Source organism: Cydia splendana, chromosome Z (assembly GCF_910591565.1).
Source record: "Cydia splendana chromosome Z, ilCydSple1.2, whole genome shotgun sequence".
NCBI lineage: Eukaryota > Metazoa > Arthropoda > Insecta > Lepidoptera > Tortricidae > Cydia > Cydia splendana.
This window is the reverse complement of record NC_085987.1, coordinates 24832964-24855939: the sequence shown is the minus strand read 5'-3', so window position 1 is coordinate 24855939 and position 22976 is coordinate 24832964. Positions and strand designations below refer to the sequence as shown.

Here is a 22976-nt window from a genome sequence, read left to right as displayed (position 1 = left end):
AGTTTTGTTTTAGAATAACAGTAACTGAGTATTTTTAAAGACAAAATAGTTTGTTAGCCCAACTCTACTATAAGTCTTCCAAGCCAGCACGACTAAACGGACAAACGAATATAGTGTGGTCAGCTCAGCTAAAATATATGAGTCTGAGAAGTCTACATCAAAGAGTAGTATAATATATGTCTACATGCATTTGCACATCAGAGATTTTTTGAGATGTGATTACCTATGTTACAAATAATATATTTAAAAAAAATTTACAAAATATGAAGCTCAAACAAGGAAGCGGTGACTGATAAGACGTTTCTCTTTATGACTCGCTGCTCAGATAACATGTTGATTTTGTTTGTTACTAAGAGGGTATCTTCGTTCCAAGTGATTCCTAATGTTTTGAATGTCTCTTTTTTGTTGATCTCATAATTCTTCGCTCTCTTCTCTGGTTCTACTGTGTTCATAAATTATTTGCTGTTTGAAGACCATTTTTATAACTCGAAGCCTCCTCTTCTTAGTACTTCTGTCAGTTGACGTTTAGCTTCTACGGCGGTTTGTTCTGTATCTTTCCCTGTCAGTACATAATCCATGTAGAAAGAGTGGTTGATGATCTCTCGTGCTTGTGCATACTCTTCTGTGTATGCCTCATCGATTGCTATCTGTCTCGGGGTTTTGATTGCTAAGAATGGTGCACTTGCTGTTACGAAGGTTACAGTTAGCATTCTAAATACTATATGTCTTCATCAGGGCTGAACCTCCAAAGTATTCTCTGAAAGTCTGTGTCGTCTTTTCTTACAAGGATGTAACGGTAAATTTTGATGACATCGGCGGCAAAGTAGACTTTATGTGTTCTCTACCTCATAAGAATGTCTCGAAGATCTCCCAGAAGTGACGGACCAACTAGCAGTTTTGAGTTGTGTCTTATTCAATTGGCTCCTCTGCATGAAGTGTCATAGACTACACGAAGCTTTGTAGTGCTTTCATCTCGTTCAACTAATTCCGTATGTTGTAGTATTATGTACTCTCTCATGACTTCATTGTCAATTTTGTGTTTGCTTCTAATCTTCTCTCAGTGTCATGAATCTTCTCAGTGCGATATTCTCGAATTCTCTGGTAAAGTAGGATTGTCACTTTTGAATGGAAGTGCCACTATGTATCTTCCGTGTGTAAGTGTAAATCTTGCTACTGTATCTTGATAACTTTTCACAGCACGAAGTTCTTGTGGGATGAGAGTGTTGTTTTTCTCTGACTCTAATCACTCTGTTTCCCAAAAATTTTCTACCAACTTCTCTAAATTTATGCTCAAATGCATGCTCTTGAACTCTCTCGTGCGGTTGTTGTTCAATTGACATCCTGACAGGATGTATCCCAAGCGAGTTTGTTGTGATAGCTCCCATAGGGGAGTACCTGGTTCTCCTTTAATTACTCCGTTCATCAAAATGTCTGTGTAGATGTGAACTCCAAGTAGTTAGTATGTTGCTCGGTGTATGGTAAGTTGGATCTGCCAGTGACATGTATTGCAGATGACTCCATTTCTGTGGATTGATTGGGACTTCAGGAATTATGTCGGTGAGGACCGTGAGATCTTGAACAATGTACGCTGTGCAGTTGACTTTGAAGTTGTCGTTGAACCTTGAGTAAACTTCTATAAGTTCTATAATTATCTAGTAAACTTGATTCTTGTTGACATATGACCCACTCCGATAACTAATCCATCAGCTGATTTTCTTCGGAGTTATCGTTTTTTGACAGTTGCCGCACTTATTCTTGGGAACAGGGATCAATGAGTGCTCGTAGAACTTGTATACTATGGCCAGTCTTAATGTTAACTAGTGCGGTACCTAGCCATGACCGCAGTATGACTCTGAGTGACAAGTTAATTTCTCATTTTTGGCGTATCTAAAGGTTTTGCGGTAGCCTCTTCTCATGAATTTGTTGCAGTTGCTCTTGATGTAGATTGTACTGGATTGGGTGAAATTTGGACAAAGTTTAATATTGTTTTAAATAAAAAAAACACCATTCTTTATTTAAATAATTATGTTCTTATAATAATGTATATATCAAGGCTTAATGTAAAAAATAGTTTACTCCCATGCGAGATGCTTTACGGCAGTTCTGTGGTTAGTGATGGGTAGGACATCAATTTAAAATGAGTTTGTATGAGTACCTCATTTTCTAAAATGAGGTGTTACAATGTCTTACTTCAAATGAGGTGAGGTACTAGCATATTTTAGCGTCGACTATTCTATTAATCCAACGGGCCAATGGTGACAAAAATATTTAATGTATATACATATTTATGTATTCATCACTTCCTTTATAAATAAATAAATAATAATAATTAAGGAGTGCAATTCTGGAGGTTAAGAATGTAACTTATAGGAGAAAGATCCCACATAGTAACTTAATTTGCTGCTTTTATGAAACTTGTTCTAATTTAGCTCTTTTTTATTGTTAGATTGTTTAGTCCTCCTCCTTGCTACTTGATATAATTTTAAGTATAATAATCACTAGCGAGAGCGACCCGCTCCGGCTTCGCACGGGTTAGCAAATTATACATACACCTAAACCTTCCTGAAGAATCACTCTATTGATAGGTGAAAACCGCATGAAAATCCGTCCAGTCGTTTTTGAGTTTATCGCGAACATACAAACAAACACACATACAGACAGACGCGGCGGGGGACTTTGTTTCATAATATGTAGTGATATATTTCATAAGTCTTGTACCTATTAACCATAAAACTACCACATTTTTGACAAAGTAAGGAGAACAAATTCAATATTTTCACAAGTCATTATTATATAGAAGTGACAAACTTACCACCTCAGATAATTTAACAGTAATATCATCAATAGGATATACAAAGCACCATTCGCGCCCGCCGCCGCCGGCTACATTTACATTTCATTTTTTCATGCAAAAGGCACCAAGGAAGATCCGCGGGTAAATTTAATGGCGAAAACGATGTCCATATTTTGTTATTTTGGTATAATTATAGGAATTATCACTAGGTATTAGGTATTAGAGAACTAAAATTAGCTACAACGACGTACGAACAAAATAAATATAAAATATGTCAAAATCATAAACGTTTACAAATAATGTTAATAAAAAGTATTGCAAATTCAAATCGTTATAATTTACATCTACATGTTTATTTTACCTATGCAAATTATACTTACTTTTTATTTAATAAACTTGAAACTTATTGAAATGATCATATATTGTGTACGCTACAGTAATTTATTTCAATAATATTTTAGTCACTAAAGGATTACTGTTTCTAAGCAAGCTTCGTAAATGCCTGTCTGGTATACAGAGTGCGTACCGCGATCCATGTTCGTCATGTTGCCTCCCTGTCACACTTACGTACGAATTTACAAGTGCAACAGAGAAGCAACACGTCGAACTTCCTTTTGTTGACTGATTCCTCGCGCCATTTTGACAAGTAAGTTAGGATCAAAAAGGCTTAAGATGTATGAAAGCTTGCAGCGCTTACGCTTGTTGTCTTTCGTGTTTAATTTTTAACGTATTTTCTGTGGTGACGCGAGGCGATATTGAAGTACGGCGCGTGTCTGTCTCACTCCCTCTTTGGGTATTTCTAATTCATTGTTTCATTTTGAAAGGATTTTTGAGGTGTTCATGTCACAGAGAGGCAGTGAGTGGTACAAACTCAACGCATTTCTCGGTGGACCTTTTGTCGTTGCAATAAGGTTTGTAGTTCGGCAGTTGACAGTGTGGGCCATTACTCGTTTCTTCATTTGAGACATTTTGAGTTTTGAATGTCGGCGAGCAGGCGAGCACCTCGTGCCATCCAGGGACTCTTTTTTTGCAAGTTGTGAGGAGTGTATGAGTTTTTGAGGTTCGCGAGTGAATTTGAAAGGATAAGAGTTTTTTGAAATTTGAAGTGTGTGAATGCTTTGTGTGGCAAGAGGTGTTTGTGATGCGCGCGAGTAAATGAGTAAAATGAATAGAGGAGTGAAGTAAGACATTTTTGCGGTATGAAGTACTGCGACAAATTGACAAAATGAGTGGTACAAATGAGGTGCCTCGCGAGTGAGCGACTCAACACTAAGTATCTGTGGTACTTTGTCCATCGCTGTCGAAAACACAGATGTCGGCATTTTATTAAGCTCCGATTTTATTTTTCGAATCAAACTGTACATTTTTGGGACTAAAATTATTGCAATATACTCGCCTCTTTAGATTTGTCCAAAAATCTTCTATAGGGCGAAGTTGCGGAACATTAGGTGGATTTGATGTCTTCGGTACGTATGGCATGTTTAACTCCGCCATTTTGCTAAGGGTTTTTTTGGAATAATGGCTTGAGGCTAAGTCTGGCCAAAACACTACATTTTCTCCTCTATGACTCGTATTCATAAATACGAGTCAATTTATGAAATCCCGCACTAATGGCAAACAACGCTCTATGTAGCGGTCGGCGTTCACAGCTAAACCTGACTCAAAGAATACAGGCTTAGACATTCCGCGTCGACTGATGGCAAGCCATAGCAAAACTTTTTTAGGAAATTTTGTATGCTCAACATATTTCACGTTCTCATCGGTTGGACCATTGGTGTTCTCAAAATAGTAATTGCCTTGCCACTCGTTTCCATCTAACGTGAAATATGACTTGTCATCCATAACGTAAGTGACATTGTTTTTAGCGTAAAATATTTCTTTGACTAATTTACGCAGCCGTACTTTCTGAGTGATTTCTTGGTTTTCAGAGACAGTGCGCTTAACTTTTCTACATCGCTTATCGATGCCCATGTCTTTAAGATATTTTTTAACAGTTTTGCCGTTAGTTTTAAATTTTCTTTCGAGCTCTCTATAAGATTTTGCGACACGGCCGGCTGTAATTTTCTTTAATCGAGCTCTCTCAGAAACTTTGCTCAAGCTGGAATAGTTTCCAGAACCAGGCTTTCTAGCAGTGGTTTTCTTCAAGGCAAAGGACGCCAGAATATTGTAAATAGTGCTTCAACTCTCACCCATTTGCACAAAATGTTCCACCACCTTTGATTTCGGCCATAGGGGATGGCTACTATAGAAATTACATACTGTTTGACGACGGCGTTCTTGTTGATTTACCATAATTACAAAATTAAACACCCAATTTTTATGAGACTTACCAAACTGATTGACTTTACATTGACAACACATATTTTTTATTTAGATTTTTATGTTTTTGTATTTTATATATACAAACTTTGTCCAAATTTCACCCCGCATACGTTATCTCTTTCCTCACCTGGTTCGTTTTCGAAATGGAGTAGTGAATGATGTCTTTTTTGGCAGTGATGATAAGACTCTGGATTTGAAATTTTTCATATGATGACATGCAGTAGAAACAAAGTCTTTCCTTTTGGAGGTGTTGAACTCTGTTATTGACATCTAGGTTTGCAAATTCTATGCATAGATACGTCAAATGGTTTTGCTTGCAATAGGAACACACTCTAGCGGGGCTTGTTAGAAAGGATCTTTGTAATTTTAAATTTTGGTTAATCTCAACTAAATTAATTGCTGGACAAGCGCGTGCCGAGCAGCGCGACCGAGTTGGAGTTCTTCATTAATGCGACGCCGATCAGGAAACATCGCCAAATAAATTTCGGCGGTCTCCTGACGGGCGTCTAGCTCCGCCGCCATGCGCTGCTCCCGCAGTTCTTCCTCTTGATCCAGCGGAGGAAGTTCGGCATTTGCTTCATTGGCAATGTTGTTCAAAACACAACACGCATTTAGGATCTTAGCTGCTTCTGATAATCTCAACTAAATTAATTGCTGGACAAGCGCGTGCCGACCAGCGCGACCGAGTTGGAGTTCTTAATTAATGCGACGCCGATCAGGAAACATCGCCAAATAAATTTCGGCGGTCTCCTGACGGGCGTCTAGCTCCGCCGCCATGCGCTGCTCCCGCATTTCTTCCTCTTGATCCAGCGGAGGAAGTTCGGCATTTGCTTCATTGGCAATGTTGTTCAAAACACAACACGCATTTAGGATCTTAGCTGCTTCTGATAATCTCAACTAAATTAATTGCTGGACAAGCGCGTGCCGACCAGCGCAACCGAGTTGGAGTTCTTCATTAATGCGACGCCGATCAGGAAACATCGCCAAATAAATTTCGGCGGTCTCCTGACGGGCGTCTAGCTCCGCCGCCATGCGCTGCTCCCGCAGTTCTTCCTCTTGATCCAGCGGAGGAAGTTCGGCATTTGCTTCATTGGCAATGTTGTGCAAAACACAACACGCATTTAGGATCTTAGCTGCTTCTGATAATCTCAACTAAATTAGTTGCTGGACAAGCGCGTGCCGAGCAGCGCAACCTAGTTGGAGTTCTTCATTAATGCGACGCCGATCAGGAAACATCGCCAAATAAATTTCGGCGGTCTCCTGACGGGCGTCTAGCTTCGCCGCCATGCGCTGCTCCCGCAGTTCTTCCTCTTGATCCAGCGGAGGAAGTTCGGCATTTGCTTTATTGGCAATGTTGTGCAAAACACAACACGCATTTAGGATCTTAGCTGCTTCTGATAGCGTATACTGTAACTTCCCTATAGAGGATAGACACCTCCACCTCATTGTGAGAACCCCGAAACACCGCTCTACACAGTTCCGGGTTCGAACTTGTAGCGCGGTGTAGCGGGCTTCAGGGGAACCTTCAGGCGCACCCATTATCGGCGCCATCAATATTTGCCTCATTTGCCTCTGAGGGTAGAGAGGTATGCCGAATCCCCTGCAAAAATAAAAAAAAATGATTGACAAGTTATAGCCTAGCTCGATTTGTGAAACTATCTCGTGCCCACGACTTCGTTTAGCCTCTACCAATGTGGGATTAAAATGTATAGTCTGTTGAAATGATACATACCCAGTAACCAGACACTTTCGCCATTGACGTAAAGAGACTGCAGATGGTTTTTTGCTGGATGGTTTGACCACACTGCACTATCGTGTGTTGAACCGCCATTACTCGCATCTACGCTTAAAATGTTGAGGTCCACATCAGAGATCTATAACAAACAGGTGCAGGATATTTTTTTTATCAATTAACTTTGACGTATTTTATGAAAAAACTAAATGTTTATCGTAAATTCCGATATTTTACAAACTTTTATTTACGTAAGGTGCACTTAATTTGTGAGTGTATGTAACTATGTTTTCACCACACCAACTGGTAAAGGCTCTCTTGATAGCAAAGTTTTATTCACATGTGTGGCAAAGTAATCAAATGCAAATTTTGAGTATATTTCTTATGTTTGCTGGTAGAATGGACTTTTAAATGATGATATTGAATGATTAATATTTAATAACATTCATTTGGATTTGATTTGGCTTGATTTTGTGTGATATCTTACAGTTAATATTTTCTTCGGGTTGGTGTGGTGAAATTTTTTGTGTTTCACTCGGGGGCTAATTTTGTTTAACCCTCGTGCTTTGTAAATTGTAACCCTCGCAACATATAGTGGGGTCAATATAATATAAAGTTAAAGTTACATTAATTGCACAGTCAAATGTTTCTACATGGGTGAATTTTATATCATATTGAATACCCGTCTGCGAAGTAACAACTTGATATCTGTTCCCGTTTTTGAGAGATACCTTTTTTTTAGGGTTCCGTACCCAAAGGGTAAAACGGGGTCCCGTTTTACTAAGACTTCGCTGTCCGTCCGTCCGTCTGTCTGTCACCAGTCTGTATCTCACGAACCGTGATAGCTAGACAGTTGAAATTTTCACAGATGATGTATTTCTGTTGCCGCTATAACAACAAATACTAAAAACAATAAAATAAAGATTTAAATGGGGCTCCCATACAACAAACGTGATTTTTGACCAAAGTTAAGCAACGTCGGGAGTGGTCAGTACTTGGATGGGTGACCGTTTTTTTTGCTTTTTTTCGTTTTTTTTTTTGCATAATGGTACGGAACCCTTCGTGCGCGAGTCCGACTCGCACTTGCCCGGTTTTTTTTATCTTTTATATTACATAAACAGTAATTTCACATTAGAGATTTTTTGTAGAATGGACTATGAAGCTTATACGACTGTGGTCAGAATTTCTCCCGACAATAATATAAATTATTGATTTAATTAATTGAGACATAAAAAGATAAACTAAAATAAGGTCACTGTGGGCAAGTCCGTCTACAAGGCAAGTCCGTCAACACGTTATAACTTTTGAATTTGAAGGCGTATGCGACTTTGGAGTCCAGTCGATTAACCAATTTTTCGCGCTAGTTCCGTCACTGTAAAACAGATGGCGCTGTGACAACCAACTTCAGAGCAATCCGCCTCAACAAGTAATTTCGTGTTTTGAACTCGAAGTCATAGTGCGACAGCCGTTCGAATAAAATTTGTTAAAAATAGTTTTTGAAAAGATTGTGCATCAGAAAGTAACTACGTAGGTAGCATAAGAACCAGTTGTCTTTATTCTATTTTTAAAATATCAGAAATTAGCTTAGTTTTGTAATTATGTGTTCCACAATTTATCATATTAAAATTTGACTAAGTTGGAAAGTCCGTCTATTATGTTCAAGGCAAGTCCGTCATATGCCGGACTTTCGTTAAATCAGAGATTACCAACTGTTTTTGCGACTTTAATATTATAACGATTTGATAAGGTATCAAAAAATCCTACTGACTTTGCGCATGATGTTACTTTATTAAATTTTGATCTCAGTAAATTAAAAGAAACGATTAAAATTCATTTTAAAATTACTATTGATCTTTTATTTCGGAAATCAAAAAAATAATTATGTTTAATTATTTACCAAAAAAGGTTTACCACCCCATTTTGGTAGTATATGCCGGACTTGCCTTTGTTTTAGAAAAATGGTGTTTATTTCGAATCTGAACCGTATATTAACAATTTTAAAATACACTTTTCATTGTCTTGATCCGTTCTTTTTAGGAATTTGACTACGAACATATACGCACCCATAGATTGGCAGATATCATAACTAGACGGACTTCCCTTAAACTGCACGGGAAGTCCGTCTACTCGCCGAATTTTAAAAAATGCCATTGTTTATGCTTAATTTGCGCTTGAAATGAGCTGTCACTAAGGCTAAACTTTTAATTATTAAATTCTTCATCGTATGCGATTACAAGCAGTAACATAGGTGAATAATTAACGGAACTAGATCACTCCAAAGTCAAAAAAAAATAAAGTATGCCGGACTTCGCCACAGTGACCTTACATGTATAATAAATTAATAAAACTTAAAATAATCTTATAAATTGATTTAATGAAAAAAAAAATGAAAGTTTTTCATGACCGAGCCGAGGAACTGCTATATTTTATGTTTTATATGTATTGCAAATTAAAGATACGAGTATATTATTGATAATTTTTTAACACCCCCTGGAACTGATTAAAATACCCGACTTGGTTTCACATTACATCTCAAAACTTTTTTGTAGTAGAAGCGTTGCGAGACTTGCACCTTTTTACATGTAATGTTTTTGATGGGATCTCATCTCTTTTTGTAGGCAGTCCTTCTTTTCGGGTACTCATACCCATACTATGTATACAAATATCATAACTAAACACATCTTCATTCATACTCACATCGTACATCGTAGTGTACCTTTACTTTACCTACTATTTGTAGGAACTGCAGCAGTAGGTAACTTTGTAATAGCATATATTTATATGGAATTACAAACTTAATTATGCAGTTTTAAATTTAACAAGCAGAAACGTCTGCTAACGATGCTACGTACTAAGCTTAGAATAAATTTAAAAGTGGTAAAATTACTGTCTTGGGTGAGACTTGAACTCACGGCCTCTGGATCGATACTCCAGGGGGGCGATTTTTGAAATTCGATCGCTCGATTTCGTCACTCGGAAATCGGTGGAAAATAGCGATTATACTAATTTTTGAAATACGAGCGATAGAAATTTGGAATCTAGTGGTATTGGCCACTCTGAGGCTCTGCCATCTGAGCCACCAATACCTCATCCATAGCCAGTAAACTACACTTACTTATGCAGTGCTTAGATCTTTAAAACGTGACTGATATTGCAATATTTTTAGGTTTTTTATGGCTTGATAAGCTGAAAACTACTTATGGTTAAAATTTGAAGCTTGTGGGTATGCTAGAAGTACCTTAGAATTATCATGATCGTAGGTGAGTGAGTGTGTCAGTGTCTAAACTAACGGACTTTGACGTACAATCATTCTTAAACTACAAGTTTAGATTTAATGTTTTTGAGAATATATCTAAAGCATGTTAAGCCCTATGTCACTGAAAATTCAGGGTTCTAGCTTCAGCCAGCACAAAATTACAGGACGTCGAAAATGGCTTGAATCGCTTCGAGAAAAGGATGGTACGGCCGACGGTAGCATGAAGTAGGAGGAAATGGGGTCATTTGAAGCATGATTTTTGGATGATTATAGGGGGGGGGGGTCAAACATCGATGACGTAATTTATGGACAGCCCCAGTGTGTGAATTCATGTATTGACTTATTTTTCTGTTTTAATAATGATTTGTATTTGACATATGACATATTTTGTGGAGATTTTTTTAAAATATATTATTTCTAACACAGGATAACATCTCAAAAAATCTCTTATGTGCGAATTCATGTACACTTATCATACCTCACTAACACTCAAGATTCCATTTTCCGAACCACTGGCTACGCTCGTGGTTCAATTTTTAAATCTTTCGCTTACTCAGGTATCAATATTAGCACGAGCGGTTAAACAACTGCCCCCTTCTAAAACAATTCCATATTCTAGTCTAGAGGCAAAGTTGGCTAGTTTCACGGTATATTTATGTATATAATATATTTACCAAACATAATTACTTGAAATTAATTAATTATAACTTACCACCTGCACATTTAGGCAGTGGCTTTTGTTTTCTATTGAAAAATACTTCCTCTGCGTCCTTTGGGCGAATGATGGGCACGTGTGTCCCATCCACCGCCCCCAAAACTCCGGGCAAGTTATAACATTCAAAAAACCTGCATATTACACGTATTTTTTACTGTAGCCTTACCACGAGTTTGACACTGACATATTCGCTAACGTGTATGTAACTTACGTTCTATATTAACAACTTGTTCGCGCTAATAGGTATGTCAGACTGCCTGTACGTAGGTACGTGTGAGAAAGCAAGTTATAAGTACTCTCACACTAACAAATTTAATTTAAATTTTAAATAAATATTTTGACACTGACAGGTCGGTATCGTATCGCTGTGACATCTTATAAGCATTATCCGAATACGGCTATCCGAGTACGGGTATAAGTACTTAAGCAAAGAAGTAGAACCTCAATTAATCAGGCTTCAAATGTTTTTTAGCACGGCAAGACTAAAGTGAGATATGGAGTCTATGTAAAATATAAATATTGATCATTTTATTAAATCATTTAATTTAATTGCGTTTAGGTAATTGTAATTTTAGTAAGCCCATAATTACTTTTATTGTATTCTAATAATATGCCTTTATACAAAGATTCAAGCCCATGCAGCACTCACAAAAATGTTTCATCAAAACTTTCAACCCCTTTTTCACCACCTTGAGAGATGAATTTTCAAAAACGCTGAAATTAGTTTTCTTCTCATTTAATAAAATACCTTTCACGAAGTTTCAAGTTCCTAGCTTAAGATAAAGTTTGAACCCCATACAAACTATCAATCCCTTTTAAAGGATGAATTTTTAAAAACACTGAAATTACTTTACTTAATTAATTTTTAAACACGCAGATACGTCTGCGAGCGATATTCCAAATTTTATATATAATATGTTATTGTGTCTGTTGAGACACGACGAAATAAAAATTAAATTGGGTTGCTCTGAAAGAGGATATTTTATTAAGTACAAAGTACAAACAATGATATTTGAATACCACAAACTGAAATAATAATAACTAAAACTCTTACCTGAAAGAGAAACAACATTTAAAGCTAATATTCCATAATTATCTACGTATTTTATATAACTTATTTAATTGAATAATGCCTTTGACATTTAATGTGAAAACATGTGTCATTTCATAGTCAAAGATAACCAGTCAGTACTAGGCGTACAATAAGGCTTTATTTACATCTCCCCCCTCCCCCATTTCATAAATGTCTATGATATTTATGAGAAAATAATTATACTATGTTAGTTATATTACTAATCTATTTAAAATTCTTTTAATATTGGAACAAGTTTCGTTATGTGAAAAAAACTCGACTGTAATTTCCTGTGTCCCGTGTTTATCTTATAAATTGAGTCTGATAACTTTTCTATAATTTTATATGGACCAACTTTTATTTCATCAAGTTTCTTTCTATTAAGGCGATTTCCGTTTTCAACATATACTAAATCTCCTACTTTGAGCTCACACATTTTCTATTCTTATCAAATTGTTTTTTATTATAATTATTTGATTTTATAGTATTTTCTAACGCAATTTTTCTATCTTCTAATAAGTTCTTCCATATTCCTCCTTGCTTCAATTCTATCGGTAAAATATCTACACTTTGTCATTCCAACAAATATTTTGGAGAAAACCCTGTCACTGTGTGTTCCGTTTCATTATACCTCTGGGTACATTCGTGAGCAATAGTTGTCCATGCTAACTTATCCTTTCTTTCGTTAATCTTACATCGGATTTTATTGACCAGAGTTTGGTTTAATCTCTCATTGAATCCATTTGAAAATGGGGCATTTACTGCAGTAAATATAATGGGTATGTTTTTGTTTTCTAAATAGAGCTTGAATTCTCTTGAATTAATACCTGGGTACTGGTCAGATAGAATCATACCAATTTTATTGCCCTGAGGAACTTTTTGAACAAGCTTTATAAAATCACTAGCATTCTGTGTTTTAGATGTCAAAATAAAGGCATGTCTTGTAAAGTGACCTACGAGTAAATGTAAATATGTTTTTGTGGAGCGTGAGCCACCAAATCCACCAATAGTGTCTATAGACACTATTTCAAATGGGAATCTAGCAGGACCTAAGTGTGACATTAATCCAAATTTATATTTTCCTCTGGATTTATTTTTTATACAAATTTCACAGTTGTCACAAAATTCCCTGATATGTTTTGATAAATGTTTTGCTACATAGAAAGGTTTAATTTTGTTTTCCATTTGTTTTATGCCTATGTGACAGTAATAATTATGTGTATTTTCAATTATTTTTTTATGGAAATCCTCTGTTAGAATAAATTTATCTTTTTTCCGAATATTCTTATAGTATACATTATCTTTTAACTTCAGTTTGTTTCTATTTTGTTTTATATCTTCATTATTATCTTGATCCTCTATTATGTCTTCTAATTTGATAAAGTTTACGATTTTTAATGTTTCATCTTGATTTTCATTTGGCTCTAATACCGGATTCCTACTTAAACAATCTGCTTCTATGTTGTATTTCCCTGGTGAGTAAACTACATCAAAATTAAATTGTGATAGGTAATATGTTAGGTCTCCTAATTCTTCATCCGTCCTAGCCTTAATATTCATCCTTTCAAGAGGTTTATGGTCTGAAAAAACTGTGAACTTCTTCCCTATGAGCCAATATTGCCAATATTTTACTGCTTCTTTAATCGCTAAACATTCTAGGTATATAGCTTTCTTCTTCTTTTGGGTGTCATTTAATTTTCTTGAAAAATATGCGCAAGGTTTCTCCTCTGTATTATTTTGTGGTTGTTTCAAAATGGCGCCTATGCCTTGGATTGATGCATCCGTGTAAATGTGTATTGGCAGATCTGGGTCAAAGATGCTAAAATTGGTTTTGAACATAATAGTTTTTTTTATAGTGTCAAAGGATTCTTGGCATCTTTCTGACCAAATGAATGATTGTCCTTTTCTTAATAAATTATGTAAAGGGTCTAATATAAGTGATATATTTGGGACATATTTCCCGTAAAAGTTTATTTTACCCAGAAACTGACGAACGTTTTTTTGTGTTTTTGGTACTTATAGGGAAATCTTTGATGGCAATAAAATTATCTTTTAGCGGAGATATTGTATTATTTTGTATGACATGGCCTAAATACTTAACCGAATCTTGTGCGAAGTTACATTTTGAGAACTTCAACCTAAACCCTTCCTTTGATATTGCCTCCAACAGTAACGACACATATTAAAGGAAAAAATGGAAAAATTACGCTTCCGGCAGGACTTGAACCCGCAACCTCCGCAATCCGTGCGTTAGCTCTGCTAGAATCTTGCGAATCTTTCCATTCCTTCCCTTATGTATACACGCCTTTGGGGTGGCGTATAGCGACATCTACCGAAAGACGATTACATCTTTTTTTTTAACGGCACCGGAGTCTCAAGTTGCATTGAGAATTGGTGAATTTGTTACTGGTGAGTAACAATGTGCTAACCCGTACTAAATCAATTTTTAAACATGCAGATACGTCTGCGAGCGATATTCCAAATTTTATATTAAAGGAAAAAATTGAAAAATTACGCTTCGCTTAGATTCTGGTAGGCTTCCGTAGCTCAATTGGCAGAGCTAACGCACGGATTGCGGAGGTTGCGGGTTCAAGTCCTGCCGGAAGCGTAATTTTTTCATTTTTTCCTTTAATATAAAATTACTTTACTTGTATTTTAATAATATGCCTTCATACAAAGATTCAAACCCCGCACTCACAAAAATGTTTGATCTCCATACAAACTCTCAACCCCGTCGTTTTCACCATCTTCAGAGATAAATTTTCAAAAACACTGAAATTAGTTTTCTTCTCTTTTATTATACATAATAACTTTTTACGAAGTTTCAAGTTCCTAGCTTACAATAAAATTGGAACCCCTAGACAAACTTTCATCCCCTTTTTAACCCCCTTAGGGGTTGAAGGTTTAATAACGTTCAATTAATATTATTTTGTTATCTTAAATTATGGCTTAAATTACTGAATGCCAATGGGGATGAGAATGAGCATGTGTATGACTTTAATTTTTATGTGAATTTTGACTCAACAGCTCACTTTAGTCTCAATAAATATCGAAATCGAAAAGAGAGCTTCATTTAAGGAAGTCCCCAAGACAATGATTCTATAAGCGAATCACACGCGTGCGGTGTAGGTAATAATAATTTAGGTCTTGATCGTAGTTACGGACTGAAAAGCACAAGACTTATATCACTTTATTGTCGTGTCGCTCATACATTTTTTCTTTACTCAGCTTTCTGGGTATGGGTAGGTAAGGTACCTACTTAATACTTACCTATCCTTAATTTTCTTCCTCCGTTCTTGGAAAGCGAATATATTTTGCAAGGATGGCCGGTGAATTTAAGGAAGTTATAACCTCCTTTATTGCTTTGGAGGCAAGAGGCTTGGGACACCCCGTGATGCATGTTTTGCCCCACCATGCGTTGTACGGACCCCGACCCCAGAAAGTTCAGGCAAATTAAAATCTGAAATATAAATGATATTATCACACACATAATATCATTAACTTGTAACAGTTGTAACGCAGAGAGTCCCATTGATATTGTAAATAATAAAGATGTTAAATAATAAATTAGATCTAATTTATTATGTAAAATATTGACAACGAACAAAAAGAACAGACAGTTACGCATGACATTTTATAGAAAAGCAGTTTAAAAAACATTTTAAAAACTAATTATAAAATTACAGAATAAACAAAATACGGCCAGTACACTGGCGCCAAACCTCTTTTGACAATTCTAACACTCCTCCTTAATTTCATACCTCTAGAGGTCTAGACCAAACACACAACACAAACTTACCCTTCAATAAGCCTTTCGTAAGTACGTCCGCCACCATTCGTTCTGTCTCCAAGTACACTAACTGGATATGCCCATTCTCAACCGCTTCTCTCACATAGTGGTGGCGCACATCAATGTAGACATGCGCAAAATGTGTCACTGAAAAGAAAAGATTGATATGCATCTTTCGTACGCTGTGAAGTACTTCACTCTTTTAGTTCACTAGTTCAGTTTAGTTCAGTGGCTCAACAGATCTGTCTATATCAACAGTACTGGTTTTCTATCTCTCATTTGCAGATATATTGAGTGAAATATAGAATTTGATAGATTATTTCATTCAGAATATGAAGTAATGAAACGAAGGTTGTAGAATGTTGACTTGGAAAAGGGAATGTGGACTAGGTCTATTAAATCTTTGAAAAAGGTCACTTCTGTTGACAATACAGTAAAACTTAGCGATTTTGGTACATATAAGTCATATATATCCCGTTTTTCTTATTAGTACCTACAAAAAAATGTATCCTGCCAGTAAGAGTTCAACGTAAAAATTTGCTTTAGATTCCCTTATTTTTGCGATGTCTACAGAAAAGACGCGAATGAGTTAAGCACACTATAAAATGTGTATGACCGGAGTTGTGGAACTCGCAGTGATAAATTGTTCATAGTAACTAATTAAATACATTATAGTTTTTTTCTGTTTGACAATTGTTTCATGAGGAAACAGAGGTTACGGGAAAAATAAGACAAAACACTATGATAAACCAGTTTATTTTCTATTTTTGTTAACAAGAACGTTTGATATATTATTTTTGGTGTAAAATATTCTGCCCTCACGCATTGTACTAAAAGGCTATAAGTAAATCACACACAATTATGATAAGACTAGTAACCAAATAGCACAGTTATTTATTTGCTAATGTGTATCTATATTCTATTATAATTTATTACTTCATTATTAGTGTCATTATATCTACCAGAGACTTCCCTTCATACTTGATCAGGCTTAGGACTGACAATCTAGATTAACCTTTTTGTACCTAGCTGGGATAGCTAGTCCATGATTATTAATTGCCTATGTTTTACTAAGTCACTAGGGTAAGACCTCCAGTGAATGAACACTTAAGGAATTATCCAAGTTTGAAAAATCATCTCTCAGCATTCATTAATAATTTCAATAATTATCTGCACTTTAATGAATCCTCATTTAATAAATAAGAAAGTAATTTCTGTGATTTTTTATTACTTTCATAGTTTTTGAGTTATAGCAGAATTTATCAAAAACTACCCAAAAACCTAATGAATGAACATAAAAACTAGTGAATGAACATCACAAAACCCAGTGAATGAACATCATTTAGATCTTTTTAATCAGCTTTAAAAAAAACATTTTTAACACAAAAAACTTTCCAACTCTATTTTAGTAGGTATAGCGAAAGCGTTAATATATTTTTATCCCCTCCATATTGATTTCAAATAGATTAGAATGTAATAAAATGATGGTTATTCACCAGAACCTATTACATATTAATAAGAAAAAGAGAATCAATCTTTAAAACAAGAAACAACGAGCATATTCTGATGAACAAAAGTTAGGATCAGCAAATAATGATAAACTTGTCATTGCATTGTTCGTGGTTACATTGTTCATACATAGAATTAGTAGAAATCTAATAAATGAACACCCCAAATGTTGTATTGTTCATTCATAGGCATGAAAAATCCAGTAAATGGACTATAGAAATTTTGTTTGTTCCAATACTGGCTGAAAGAATCAGAATCGTTTTCTATGCAGGATTACAAAAAACAAGCTCAATACCAATTCGTCTACACATAAATTTAGAAAAAAAATTAAATCTAGACGACACCAGTAAATGAACACACCGTTCATTTACTGGTTTCAGAACATTTGATAAGCCAGTATTGGAACTATAAAAAATAAAGACTTAATCACATAATACGCCGACAAAGTGTACATTTATAGAAGGTTTAACTCTTAATCTAACCAAATAACCAAACTTTGTATAGGTAAACATTAAATAAGCACTTCATATGTTGGTCCAAACGTACACTGTTCTTATCTGGGATATAATTTTTGCATACAAAACTTCAAAACCAGAAATACGTAAACTTCAAACGCCAGTCACGTTCAAACTGGTCGAAAATAAATTTAGCAGGGGTTGAAATTGCATAGGAAATAGAGTTGTTAATAAGAAAAAAAATACGACAAGTGGTAAAAATTGCTATATTTCTTATTTTAGACAAAAAACGTGATTTTGTTCATTCACTGGGGGGTGTTCATTCACTGGAGGGTTTACCCTACATGCTATATCTGCCAAACAATAAACATTTATATTTGTTTTTATTTGGTAGATATATATATATCATATTAAACTGTAATTTACTATAGTTTGAATCAACTGTGTTAAAACTAGATTGGCGTATTTAAAAGTCTGTGGTATGTACAGTGATTTGAATATACAATATTTACAATATATTTACACGGTTTACACATGTATGATATTTACAACACATGCTGTACCTATTTAACTGTTACAGCTAATGAAAAGAAGCTCTGACAGTTTCTTTGACGTGAGCCGGCGTCTTCGTTCTGTCAAAATGTTCCCTGCTTTTGAGAAAATGCGTTCGCAGGGAACGGAAGTCGCCACAACATTCAACCTTTTCATTATATATTTATATAACAGGGGATATATAAAGCGGCGATCATGCCACCACAGGAATGGGTCGCTGGTTCGGCAAAGCATAGGTTCCTGTAGGTACTTCTGGAGCTCGACTATGCCTGCTGCTGTTGGGTTGGTTGGCCTCAGGTTTTTCACTTTTTGGTCGTAAGATGCCCAAATGGAGAACGAGACAGTTTCCTGTGGTGGAAGCGGTTGCTGGTTGGAAGTAGACGGCTGGTTGAGCTGCTGCTGAAGTGTCGATGTCGATGTTTGCGGCGGGCGATGGCGACCAATTCGTTGCTTTAAGTTGTTAATACCTCTATCTGCGAGTAAAATATCTCTAAAGCCTTTATCCTTAAATCGAGGATCCAATAGTGCCGCATCCACATATATCTCCGATCCGATTGCTCTATATTGGCAAATCTCCTTTCCAGCTCTTCTTGAAGAATTTGAACCCTTTTTCTAATTTCAGGCAATGTGTGCTCTGCGCTTAATAATTGCCTCGCGTTTGCGATTAATATTGAGCACAGTGGGATGACTTTAGATAACGTCACGTTTTTCTCCGCGCTCACTTCTACCGTGACTTCATAATAAAACGTTTCCAGAATTAGCACCGCTGCTTCCACTATCATCCAGTCGGCACCACTGAGCATTAAGTCCGGCCTGATCAGAGACACAGTGGCGGTGACGGTATTCCTTGTGAGTGACATGCGGCGCAACATCTCGTAGGTGGAGTTCCAGCGAGTTACCCCGTCTTGTTTTAATTTAAGTAAAGGCACATCTAACTGCTTTTGAATCTCTTTGAGCTTAGCTAGGGCTTGTGAACTTCGTTTGAAATCCTCCACAATTTGTTTTACTTTAGCGGTTGTCTCTGCGATTGCGGCCAGTGCATTCTGAACGCAAAGATTTAATGTGTGAGCGAAGCACGATATTTGGCGCCAATCTGCTGCTTTGATAGCTGCGGTGATATTGGCTGCGTTGTCACTAGCCACTGCCGTGATTTTATTTTCGATGTTCCATTCCCGTGTTATATCCTTCAAATATTGGGCCAAATTTGCTGCAGTGTGGCGTTCTGCATATTCTACACAGCCGAGCATTGTAGACTCTAATTTTGTATCAGCTCCTATGTAGTGAACCGTGACAGCAATGAAACTCTCGTTGTTGTCCGTCGTCCATCCATCTGTGGTTAGGCAAATAGCCTGCCCGTCCTTTACTTTTGCTTTAGCCTTATCCATTTCTCGTTTGTACATTTTCGGTAAAAGACTCTCTGAGAGAGTTTTGGGGGTAGGCAGCGAGTACCCAGGACACAGCATGGACACAAATGTTTTAAATTCCTGTTCTTCAACCAACGCAAATGGATGATGACCTTTAGCGATCATTTTAATCAGTTGTTCATCTATTTTATCGGCGCGACGGGGTCCCAGCGGCTTCATGTTATGTAAGAATTCGTTCATAGACTGTTGAGCCGGGGTAGGTCGTGGTGCTTGCACTGTAGGTATATTTTGTGCCAGATCTTCTACCAAAACTGGCTGGTTGGCAGTCCCTGGCTGGGTCGCACTTGTAGCAGCAGCAGCAGGTTGAGGCACATCCTGACGCTCTGTATTAATAGGCACAGTTGCGTGTTTTGTTTTTATTAAATGTCTGTTCAAATTACCTACATTACCGCCCGAAATACATAAAGTGTTTGTGCAATATAAACATTTCGCACGTTTTGGTTCCACTTCCGTGAAGTGGTTCCACACGGCGCTCCTTTTTCTTGATGACATTTTTGTGCAATTAATCAATTATATACACGACACTGCCAGTTTACGAATATTACAGTTTTATTTACAATATATCTACACTTCTACACCATATATACAACACTTTAGACAATAAACACAAAGAGAATCTACAGATACCTTTAATAATATCTAAGCAAAGTTTTAAAAATCACAAGTCACGTAAACGCGCGAAAATGAAATGAAAACTAAGCTTCTCGTAAATTCCAAAACTGCAAAGTTTTCTTATTATTACGTAGGTACGAAATTATTTATAGCTAGTCTAAAAAGTTTCTAATGCAACTCTTTTAAAGATCAATTTCATTTAAAAATATTATCGCTTTTTTTCCATTCCTAGGAACATTATCCAAAGTATTTGAACAAATTAAATTATTTCTGAAATAAGTTTTTGGCAAAAATTTCATTTTTGGTACAAGCTTTTATCGCTGACTGTACTTTTCTTACGACAGACAACTAATACTCATCGAGACAATTCTAAAAACGTCAAACACAATTAGGTTGCGTTGTTTCATCACAGAGTTCCTTTGGCCACCTCCTGTCTCCATCATCAGATCAGCTCGATGGTACCATAATATTGCATTGTCATCCAATTTATCCACGCATGCAAAATTTCAGCTCAATCGGACACCGGGAAGTGGATCAAATTTAACTTGCAAGATTTGATTACAGACAGACAGACAACGGTCAGGTGAAAGTAAATAAAAGCTTGTAAAAATATTTTCAAATACTTTATTTCAGTTAACATTATCCAAATGTAACTGTGAACTCTTACTAAGTCAGTATACATTGCTTCACTTGCACGCAGCAAAAATCTCATTCTTTGTAATAAGCAAGCAATGTACGCTGCGTAGTTGTTTTGTTTTTTCCTATCGTTAAGTTTATGAGTACAAGCCAAGGCCTGAGTGAAATGGAATATAACTTTCTTGCGCAAGTGCAAGGAGTGTTTCCGATTTTGACGCCGCTCAGCTCACTCGGCTGTTCGCGCCAAAAGTTTTCGTGTTGCTTCGGCTGCGTTCGGCACTATTCGGGGTTATGGCGTCGGGACGCGATACGGTGTCCTTGTCACTTTATGAGCGAGTGGGCAAGTAAAAGACAAGATGGATAAACTGAACTGCTGATGGACAGAACTAAATGAATCTGAACTGAACTAGTGAATGAGTGAGTCACATCTAATGAAGTACTTCATTTGAATCTTTCATTCGCGAACTACCCATGTCTACATCAATGTGCTTTGTGCGTTGATGGTGCACAGGATTCTGCGCGATGGCAACTGCTGACTGGCTATCACTGAAGATAGTTATATAACTGCTTTTCTCGTTCTCCAGTGATCTCAGCAACAAATCGTTTTAAAAATATTGGCTCTCTGGCTGCTTCTGAGATGGCAACATACTCGGCTTCCGCAGTTGAAAGGGCAATCGTTTTCTGTTTTTTGCTCTCCCAGCAAACAGCTCCTCCTTTCCATAGGAAGACCAAACCAGTAAACGACTTCCAATCGTAGGAAGTAGCATGGCTAGCATCCGCATAACCGACTAGGCCTTTCATCTTGTCCGTCTTTTTGTACTAGAGTCCTTGACTCTTTGTACCCTTTAGGTATCTAAGCACTCGCTTCGCTGCGATCCAGTGCTCGTCAGTATAGCACGTGTTAAATTGGCTTAGATAAGTCACAGTATGTGTTATGCCCGCCATGCCCGGCCTCGTGCAGACCGTCAGATACATAAGTGACGGGTTATTCCCACTAGTTACCACCAAGTTCTTACCAGTGGTAACTATTTGAAATTTTTTTTCCACCTTTTACCACTGGTAACTACTGGGAATAAAAATTCCCACTACTAGTGGTATTTTTTTTCACTGGTATTATTCACTGGTATAAGATGGGAAATTTTTTTCCCAGTAGTTACCACCAACATATTGTTAGAATTAAATACTAATAAAAACAGTATAAATAGTATAGTATAAATGTAGCGTGATGTAATAAATAATTGTGTCAGTTAGTGATTCAGTAAACTGCTTTAAAAGTGATAAAAAATATTTAAACAGTTTTACCGGTATAAGTGTAGGGGGGGCCACTGATTAACAGTCCGCCGGACGGTATAGGCCTGTCAGTTGTTCGGAACTGTCAAAATTTTGTTTTAACTGACAGGCCGATACCGTTACTCGATACCGACAGGTTTTATAGACGTTCGCATTCGCACGCCATCGCCATCAGAATCAGATAAAGTACATATTTATGGCTTATTATTAACCGGGCAACTAAAATATTAAACAGGAACTTTCATCGGGCATATAATAATATGTGACGTCCCACGGTCAAAGGTACCTTATGGCGGGTATGGAGTTATGCATACCCCAGTAATCTACAATAAATAAGCTATCGATAACACAAAAGATCAACCTTCTAGGTTGCGTAGTTACAGAGATATGATTTTTTGAAAATAATGTTGTGAAATGAGCAACTTCACGATAGAGAAGTTTTAAGTTTAGCCGCCTAAAAAACTATGTTCCTGAAGTAAGTTACATAGTTGAGTACAAATAATAATACCTTATATATCTGAGATTAAAAAAATATTGCGACTTGTTCTGTAATGGAAATAGAAACTTTTGATATCGACTGATTTATGTGTATACTAACCAATCTCTTGAAAATAAAGTTTTATTTCATTTTCACGATTGATTGCAATGAGCTCTCAAGATTTAAATTTTATCTATTAGAAAACGACACTGACAGACAGTTTAAGCAAAAAACAATACCGATTTAGAGGTGAAAATGTATTTTCTGACTTTTTCATATAAAATCACAAAATTGAATATTTTTACTTTTAATGTGACACACAATCAATTTTTCTGAGCA

At 36.4% G+C, this 22976-nt stretch overlaps 1 long non-coding RNA gene across 1 annotated transcript in view; it reads left to right on the top strand.

Moving 5' to 3' along the window:
- The window catches only part of LOC134804928 (uncharacterized), a 273322-nt gene that overhangs the window by 179461 nt on the left and 70885 nt on the right, over positions 1–22976 (top strand). The gene's annotated exons all lie outside the window — the stretch shown is intronic.